Below are 10504 nucleotides of genomic sequence, written 5' to 3'. Positions count from 1 at the left end.
GAATGATCTGAAAGCATTCGTCAACCCAACGATGTGTACATGTTTCTGATGTTCGTGACACATGTCCACTGTAGAAAACCTCATACAGCACACAAAACATGTGCTTTCAGCCGCACTCACTGCCTGGTGATTTACCTGGACTATTGAGGTACCAGGTTTCATTCATTTCTGTGTTACCCTGTGAAAGGTGTGCTCCTTCTTCCATATGTTTCTAGAAGAAAATTAACAAATATTCTAATGCAATAAAAGGGTAGTTTTTAATACTGAACCATGTCCATTATTTTGGATTCTCACTTTCCTGAAGTCAAAGAAATGATAACATAATGTACAAATAATTAAGGTGTATGTAATTTAAATACCTTAAAACAATACACAACTATGTTTTATATTAAACAATCTAGCACATGGACTATACAGAATGTACAACACACAAAAAATAGTAATCTTGCCATAAGGTCAGCCGAACAGACCAATTTTGTCATCATTCTGTATTTGTTACAGTTTTCTTACTACAGGTTTTAATACAGTATGTGTATCTTCAAAAGCTTGGAAAACATTTAGTAAAGATTACGATTTTGAACACAAAAAATAAGATTTCTTTATATGAAGTATTTTAAATAAAAATTTGTCTATGAATATAGTTTTTTTACTTGTCTAAATGCAAAGTAATTTTCATGCTAAGATTAAAATTTTTTTGTTTAAAAAACTCAAATCGAAATAAATCTAAATTAACTTTTTTCTTTTTGAATGACTTCAACTTGCAACATTAAATTACCTTTGTTCATCCAAAAGAGCTTTAACATCATAGCAGTATACATCTTATTGTACTTAAGTTTTGTTTTATTGCCCTTTTAACTGTCTCTTACTGGTACTTGCACCATACAAGTTGTAAATAAAGTGGAAAAGTTCAACTCACATTATGGTATCAAATTACATAATGTTCAGACTATGTGCATACCTCATAAAATTATTATTAATCTTTATTTTATCTCAACTAACCTCGAAAAGGCTTTCAATTTTTACATGTTACTTTTACAATGATAAATAAAAATAATTCAGATGAAAAACAAAAAAATAGAGTAATTATTCATTTTTCATTTTTATGTCTTCAACTGCTAATGATACTTAACCCTATTTCTGTTTTTAATACTAATGGTACTATTGCTCTAAGTAATTCTTTATGTAATTAAACAATACACCTAAGAACTCAGAATAATCATATGCAAAAAAGCAGGCAATGTCTCATAATTATCAAAAGTTTCCTAGCTCTCTAACTATACAACAAGAGCCATTAAACATTCAGCTATGTTTGTCAATCTAGCTTTTGTGTATAGCATCATTACTCATTACAATGAACAATGTTCAACACATACCACTTTAAAAACCCTCTCATCAGATTTCTGTAGTCTCAAACTGTTATGATTAACTGACAGTTTGACCTTTAATTCATGTATATTATTTACAGTTGGGCCTTTAATTCATGTGTATTCTGTCTTGAACAATGAAGACTACATTTATAATGAACTAAATTTGAAACTTAAACTACTGAAGCAATGAAGCTGAGAACCTGTATTTATAAAATATATAATATTCAAACTTATAAATAAATCAATTGTGTTAATATCCCTTAAGTAATTTTTTTTTAATTTTACAAAACTAAAAGATTCAGTAAATATTTTCTTTAAATAATTACTTAAGAGGCAATAAATCAAATTGTACTGACCAGGAAATCATTCCCTAGTTAATCTGTAGGAAATTGTTTACAAATAACAGGTTCTCATCTAGCCCTATGAAAACCTATTCAAATTCCCTAGGCAAACCAATGTCAAGATATCACTGTGATCCAATCCAATAATTTAATCCTGAAGAAATTAAACTACTCTATAAATAAAACATTATCCAACTTATACCAGTCACCTCAAAAAAAAGTAAAACTGAAGCATATTTTCTAGAATCTTGTTTGTTAAATAAAGCTTCTTCATGAAAGACTTGATTAATAAATAAAACATACCTTCACATCCTCCTCAGCAGTGAATGTCAGAGAACAGCAGTTACACTTATAAAAAACTGTTCCTATGGCAGTACTAGGTGTACCTTGAAGATCTGTCTCTGGTTTAGTTGTGGGTGTTACTTGGGAGTTTTCACACTGGGCAAGGTGAATGGCCAGTTGATTTTCATCCTCACATGGAGAGTAACATTTACTACATGACCATACAGAGGGAGCTAAGGAAAAGAAAGAAGATGCTCAAGAACATACCTTATTAATCCACCAAAATCATGATTAACCTTATAAGTTTAAAACTGAATTAAAATGCAAATATAAATATCAGTATATGAGAAATTTCTCCTGTATGACAAACTAAATATAAAAGTCTAGAGTCTAGAAAAGTTTTAGATTATAAAGAAATGTTTCTTACCAGTAAATAACAAGATATTAATTAAATAGTTACATTTCCACATTTTCCAGGCTGCTGAATATAGCAACACAACACATTTCTGAGAAAATCTAAGGATAAACTGTCATTTTCAAGAATGCATTGATTTTAACAAAATGTCATAAAAAAACCATTAGAAGATATTCTAAAACCTCTCTCATTAATGAATGAAGCAACAATTCTATTACAGTCCCCTAAAAGCATATTTCTATTTCTCCAACTTTAGTTTAGAATGTACTTACATTTTTGCCCTCAAATACTGTGCTATAACCTCCAAAGTGAAGTAATATTTCCTGAACATGTTATTTCAACCTTCCAAACAAGTCAACTTGCACCTTTACTGTCTGCTGAATGTGCTTCATGACACAAAATGGGCCAGCAAGTTTTCTTATAAATAACACATTTACACAAGTATTTCTAATAACTGTAATCAATTTCATGTTTATTGTTCATCACAGAGTTTAACAGTGATCAGAAGTAAAATTATGAACCAGTTTATTAGAAGAATTTTGTCCATTTTATATCTAAAAAAAAGAAGAAATATCATTCTTCACAATATTGTATCTATAATCCTAACTGTACTTCAGAAATAAAATATTGTTTATAAAATGTCATTAAAATATCACAGCCTAAAAAGAAAGTGTGCATAAGCTGATGGGTTATATCTAATAGTAAAAATATGACAAGTTCAAGCACAATAGATAGATTTGTGACACATTATATTAGATTGCTGCAATGTAGATAGGAGTCTGCAAACTTAGGCTACAACTGTTTATACTGAAGATAGAATTAGGAAATTCAGAAACAGCCATGTTTTTTGTAATATAAATAGTTTTACAATTTTAGAATTCTGGAAATACTGAGCTTAATTTATACTAAAAATATTTCAACAACAGTCATGTGACACCTGCCCACAAGCAGACAGACACAGCTCAACAGTCATGCGACACCTTTCCGCAAGCAAACAGACACAGTTCAACAGTCATGTGACACCTGTTCACTGACAATCATGCACAGTTTAATAGTCATGTGACACCTGTTCAACAGCAGACAATTCAATAGTCATGTGACACCTGTCGACAAGGAGACAAATACATAGTTTAATAGTCATGTGACACTTGTTCACCAGCAGACAGATAGTGTAATAGTAATGTGACACCTGTTCACCAGCAGAAGGTTGGTTGGTTGGTTGATTTCATGTTTTATGGCACAAAGCAGCTAGGCTATCTGCGCCAAAGGTCCGGTAAAAAGGTAAAAATAAAAGGAAATGAAAGTAAAACAAAACATCATTGAAAAACAGAAAATGCATAAAACCAATGTTGACACCTAGTCTACAATGTTAAGAGAGAAAGCAGAGGAAGAGAAGTTGTAAAGGACTTTCTGGCAAATGGTAATGATCATAACCCACCAGGAAGACTAACGGTAAGCACGAGAACCACCGCCAGTCACCTGAAGTTGACCTTCCAGTCCTGGTTCCAGGTTGTGTGTCAAAACAGCCATTATCAAAAGGTAAAGTAATTAAATTTTAAAAGACATGTAGCAAAATTGTAATAATAATTAGCCAAATGTCCAGTAAAAAGGTAAAAGTAAAGTAAATGAAGTAAAATACATAAAAGGAAATGAAGGTAAAAACAAAACAGCAAGTAAAAACATAAAATGGCATAAAACCAATGTTGACATCCAGTTTACAAAGTTGTAAAGGACTTTCTGTAGCATAATGGTAATGATCATAACCTGCCAGGAAGACTAACAGGTAAGTACAAAACCACCACCAGTCACCTGAAGTTGGTCTTTCCAGTCCTGGTTCTGGGTTATGTGTCATTATGGCCAGTACCAAAAGGTAAAGTAATAAAAGTGGAAAAGACATGCAGCAAAATTGTAATAATAACTCACCAGGATGACTAACAGGTAGTTCAAACAGCAGAGTTAGTCACCTGAAGTTGGCCTTTCTAGTCCTGGTGTCGAAGTTATTTAATGTTCTGGCCATTTTCCAATTTCAAATTGAACTGAGAGATTGAGACTCTAAAAGGAAACCACAACTAAAAAAGGTGTAATGAATAAATATCAAACACTTAAATGAGATTAAAAAGATTATTGGCCATTAAAAAAACTAAAAACATTATCAAGGTGGACAGTGTCACCATCACCAATAACACTGTCCAATGTTACAGACAATCCTGGGACGGAACATGTTTAAAATAGTGCCGCATTGAGAGTCGTGAACAATGGCAAGAGAGTAAAATGTGGCTTACAGTGATTTGAGTGTTAAACAAACTACACACTGGTGCAACAGTTCCAGAAAAAGAAAACGATGAGTTATAAAACTGTGAGCAATGCGTAGTCTAGTTAGAACAACTTCCTCCTTCCAAACTTTACAAAGCTAGATGGCCAAAGCCCAATATAGGGTTTTATTTGGAAAAGCTTTTGTCGATTGCTCACTCCAAGTGGACTGCCAGCTGGCATGGAGCCAAGCCTTAATTACAGGAACATAGTCCATGTAACGGAATAGGCACAGTGGTGATAGTGCCAGAGCAGATAGATTTAGCTGTCAGTGAATCTGCAATCTCGCTCCCAGAAATACCAATGTAGCCTGGTATCCAGAAAACTGGATAGAAGTAGATATTAATGAGAAATGGGCCAGTCAATTTTGAATATCAGAGCAGAACAGAGTGTGAGCCAATGTGAAGCTTATTCCAGGGCCAGTAGAGAACTAAGCAAGTCAGTATAAATAGTGCAGTTGGAGTACTGCTTAGCTTCAATATGATCCAGGGCAAGAGATATGGCATACAGTTCATCAGTGAACACAGAAGCTGTAAAGGGGATTCTGCAAGAACCACCAAACGCGAACAAACCATGGCAGAGCCCACAGAGTCACCTGATTTGGAACCATCCGTATAAATTGGAATGGAAAAATTGTTCAAGATGTTCAGTAAATCGATAAATACAAGCATTTAAATAATAAATAAAATATTTAGAAAGTGTCTTTTTTTCTGTACTGAGATATATCAAAACAATACAACGAAGATGTCTCTCTTTAATAAACAGCGTTAAGAGAAGACAAGCATTAAAATCCAAATATATTAATTTGTCGGAAACAGTAGATACTTTATTCACAAACGATACAACTCTCTAGTAACATCAGTTCAGTGCTTTTGAAAGAAACGATAGAATATTTTTCTAATGAGGAAAAACGCTAACATAGTGGAAATGTTCTCTTTGAACGGGATCTTAATGAAAACCCTTCACTCGGTCCATACGTTTCGTTAATAACGTACTGTCTTTGAGGTCACGAACGAATTGAACTTTTACTAATATAAGACTTTATTAGAGAATAAATTAACAAAAGTTAAACTAGGTTTCACAATACTTTTATTTGTCTTTCTTTCTAGAAACACTGAATGAATATGTTACTTAAAGCAACATGAAATACTTTCTGAAAAGAGTAGTTTCATAAGTTTTATTATTAGCCTCGAAAAAAATGTATACTACACAGTAATATATAATTTACTGATTTTCATTGTGTAAGTTTAATATTGTTAATCATTATAAACATTACCCAGCTTTTCATGTGTTTACACGACTTCATGTTTATTGTCTTACTATTGATGTAATTCAGATTTTTTTGTGAAAACTAATATTATTTTGTTTCGTTTACAAATACATCTATAGTTAATAAAACTGACAAGAGATGGCAGTAAAACAGCTTACATTTACTACATTTTTTCTACCATATTGAACTATTTTAGTTAACACAACGTTAAATGAGCTGTTGTTCTTAACACTGCTGCTACTAAATTCAAGTGTTAATTATGACTACATTGTGTTTTGCTATATACTGATTATTTGGCATTTACATGAGGGTTTTATTTATGTGAGTTTTATTTATTTTTAAACACAACCAACACAATATTCTGTCTACCTCAGGTATCGAAACTAGATTTTTGAGGTTATAAGCTGAAAAATAGTAAATAACTCGAAACAACGTTTTATGGAGAGTGAGCTTATGTTTATTAACGTAATAATTATAATGTTGTGACACAGTTCAAACTAAGAATGGTACAAAGTAACAATTTAGTGACACATAGTTCAAACTAAGAATGGTACAAAGTAACAATTTAGTGACACATAGTTAAAACTAAGAATGATACAAAGTAACAATTTAGTGACACATAGTTGAAATTAAGAATGATACAAAGTAACAATTTAGTGACACAGTTGAAATTAAGAATGGTACAGAGTAACAATTTAGTGACACATAGTTGAAATTAAGAATGGTACAAAGTAACAATTTAGTGACACATGGTTGAAATTAAGAATGGTACAAAGTAACAATTTAGTGACACATAGTTAAAACTAAGAATGATACAAAGTAACAATTTAGTGACACATAGTTGAAATTAAGAATGGTACAGAGTAACAATTTAGTGACACATAGTTGAAATTAAGAATGGTACAAAGTAACAATTTAGTGACACATGGTTGAAATTAAGAATGGTACAAAGTAACAATTTAGTGACACATAGTTAAAACTAAGAATGATACAAAGTAACAATTTAGTGACACATAGTTAAAACTAAGTATGATACAAAGTAACAATTTAGTGACACATAGTTGAAATTAAGAATGATACAAAGTAACAATTTAGTGACACATAGTTGAAATTAAGAATGGTACAAAGTAACAATTTAGTGACACATAGTTGAAACTAAGAATGATACAAAGTAACAATTTAGTGACACATAGTTGAAATTAAGAATGATACAAAGTAACAATTTAGTGACACATAGTTGAAATTAAGAATGATACAAAGTAACAATTTAGTGACACATAGTTGGAACTAAGAATGATACAAAGTAACAATTTAGTGACACATAGTTGAAATTAAGAATGGTACAAAGTAACAATTTAGTGACACATAGTTGAAATTAAGAATGGTACAAAGTAACAATTTAGTGACACATAGTTGGAACTAAGAATGATACAAAGTAACAATTTAGTGACACATAGTTGAAACTAAGAATGATACAAAGTAACAATTTAGTGACACATAGTTGAAACTAAGAATGATACAAAGTAACAATTTAGTGACACATAGTTGAAACTAAGAATGATACAAAGTAACAATTTAGTGATACATAGTTGAAATTAAGAATGGTACAAAGTAACAATTTAGTGACACATAGTTGAAACTAAGAATGATACAAAGTAACAATTTAGTGACACTGATATACAAAGTAGTGATTGATCTGAAACTAAAACTGAAATAATAGTGACACATAGTTGAAACTAAAACTGATATAATAGTGATACATAGTTGAAACTAAAACTGATATAATAGTGACACATAGTTGAAACTAAAACTGATATAATAGTGATACATAGTTGAAACTAAAACTGATATAATAGTGACACATAGTTGAAACTGAATTATACAGAGTGACAGTGTAGAGATACATAGTTGAAACTAAGAGCGATACAAAGTAACAATAATGATCATTTACTGTTTATTGAATGTGGTTTTTAATGAAACAACTTTGAAATAAGAGAGAGATATTATACATGTTGAAGTTACTCTTTATATAATCTAAGTTGACAGCCCTGAAACCCTCTAAGAAACATAAGCAGGTTTTGTAGATCAGGACATGACATATTTACTGTAACAACGTTAGTTACAGGTGATCAAACCAAGTTGGTAAGGACATACCATCACAACGAACCTGTATACGGCTGTAAGTGTGTCGCCTAACGACACCTATTGGACTATAGGCCCAGTTTTCTTGATTGTAGCCATAAACATTGAGTGAGTGGGACTAAGAAATTTATTGTGCTAAGACTAAATCGGAAGATTCATAATTTTTTTGTTAAATGGTTCTAGCTTCGAAATTAATTCGATATGAAAATTAAAGCAAGAAATATTAATTATTGGTTGCTTCACTTTTTTGTTTTTGCATATTTTTTTTGCCTTGTTGTTAATGTCATTTCATTTTAGAATCAATATGGAAACCTGCAGGCCGACAGTCGATTGCGTCCTCTGCTGATCGTTTGACAAACATTTAAAAATATTTAATCCCTTCCAGACAGCAACCATTAAAATATATATATATATTCAGTTTAGTAATAACTTTCTCTGTACAATTTGTTTTATATTTAATATTAAATTATTTATTTCATAAATCAATGCCGAAGATGAAATTATATTATAAACAAAACAGGATTTGTGTTGTGAACTCAAGAACGACCTGGTAATATATGTTTGTTAAGTTAACACATTGCAACACATGAGGTTAAAAGTGTTGAAACCATTTTTTTTTTTTTACGTTTTGACGTTGTAATCCCATAGTCTTACCACTAAGCCACTGGGAAGTCGTAATACATAATTCAGAACCGTGCAAAATAAACGATGCGTGTCTTATATTAAGTAAACTGTACTTTGTGTTGTTGTTTTTTTGCTCCTAACGGCTCAAAAGCAAGACAGTAGTCTTACGATGCTAAATTCGGGTTTCGATAGACGTGATAGGGAGAGATCAAATAGCTCGTTGTGTAACTTTGTGCTTACTATAAACAAAGAAATAGTTTGTTGTTGAAGAAACTAAAATTATTTACATAAAATGAGAAGTTTGAAATGTGATTAGATTAATGCGCCAAATAACAATAACATTTTCCTCAATTAACTAATAGTAATAGTGCAGTGATCCCCAATCAACTTTGTTAATTAATTAGATATAGTCTTAAAGTGTAGTGCCAAAAAGAAGCAAGCCTTCAGTGGTGCAGTGGTATACCTGCGGACTCACACCGTTACAAATTGGGGTTCGATACCCGTGGTGGGCGGAGCGTAGATGGCTCATTGTGTGTGTAACTTTCTGCTTAATTCTAAACGAAAATAATTAATATGGCGTGTGTTAATTTGTGGTCTGATTTTAAAAAATAAAACAATAATGAGCTTGTTTGTTCGTGTGTGTTTTAGAAATTCTCCTGAAGCTATTTGATAGCTATCTGCGTCAGCTGTTCACAACTTAAAATGGATAGACAAGAGGGAAGGCAACTAGGGAAAACTACCCCCATTAACTCTTGGACTAGTTCTATTAACGAAAAGGGCGATTGACTGTTACTTTACAACAACGACCCCCTTTCCACGCGACAAGAAGGTTGTACATGTTAGTTGACGGGATTCGAGCCTATGACCTGCAAATTGCGAGATTACCGTTCTGACCCACATGTAAAATGTTCAGAAAATTTAAGTTACAAAACAGAACTGAATAGTACTTGAAAAACATATCTGAAAAATCCAGTTGGAAAATCTATTTTAAAGTACACCTTAAAATGTCATAAGCTTATAAGAGACATCGCAATAAACATCAATAATGTAAATCTATAAGAATAATACAGTAGTGCAAAATATGACGTATAGTACATGATATTAAAGTATGTAATAACATTTAGGTCAGCTAACTGATGTGCAAAATATGACTTATAGTACATGATATTAAAGTCTGTAATAACATTTAGGTCAGCTAACTGATGTGCAAAATAACCATTTGCAATGTACGAGTTCGAAATGGTTTGATTGTAAACGTACACAATCACGATAACCGATACGTTTCAAATACGTTAAAAGGCGTCACATTTATTCGCGTATAATACTTGTTTGAAGTAATGTCTGTTTGTTTTTTGACATTTAATAGCTTTCAAAACTTAGCAAAAATACACCAATATGTTAAGCAAAAACAAAATCATTATTTGAAAAGTTGAAATACAAACAACACAAATTGTTTGAAAGGAATTTTTTTTATAATTACTGAATAATTTTACTGACTACAAGTTATTTCCTGGAGATACTTCTCTCAGCGGGTTAAGGATGTTACTCTGGAGTACTGTTGTTATTTGTTCCCTCTGGCTACAGTAATTCTTTTCTAAGCGTTTTGAGCAATTGCTTTTGACAGACTGCCACAACTTCTTCAGGTAATTTGCATGAAATCCTTTTGGGTACCTGCTACAAGACAATTCGGCATAATGCTGCAATTCTCAACGATCGATTGCCCTAGACCTTTCTGATTGGCTGCTTTGATACC

Source organism: Tachypleus tridentatus, chromosome 10 (assembly GCF_004210375.1).
Source record: "Tachypleus tridentatus isolate NWPU-2018 chromosome 10, ASM421037v1, whole genome shotgun sequence".
NCBI lineage: Eukaryota > Metazoa > Arthropoda > Merostomata > Xiphosura > Limulidae > Tachypleus > Tachypleus tridentatus.
The sequence above is the reverse complement of the archived record's forward strand: the minus strand, read 5'-3'. Positions refer to the sequence as shown.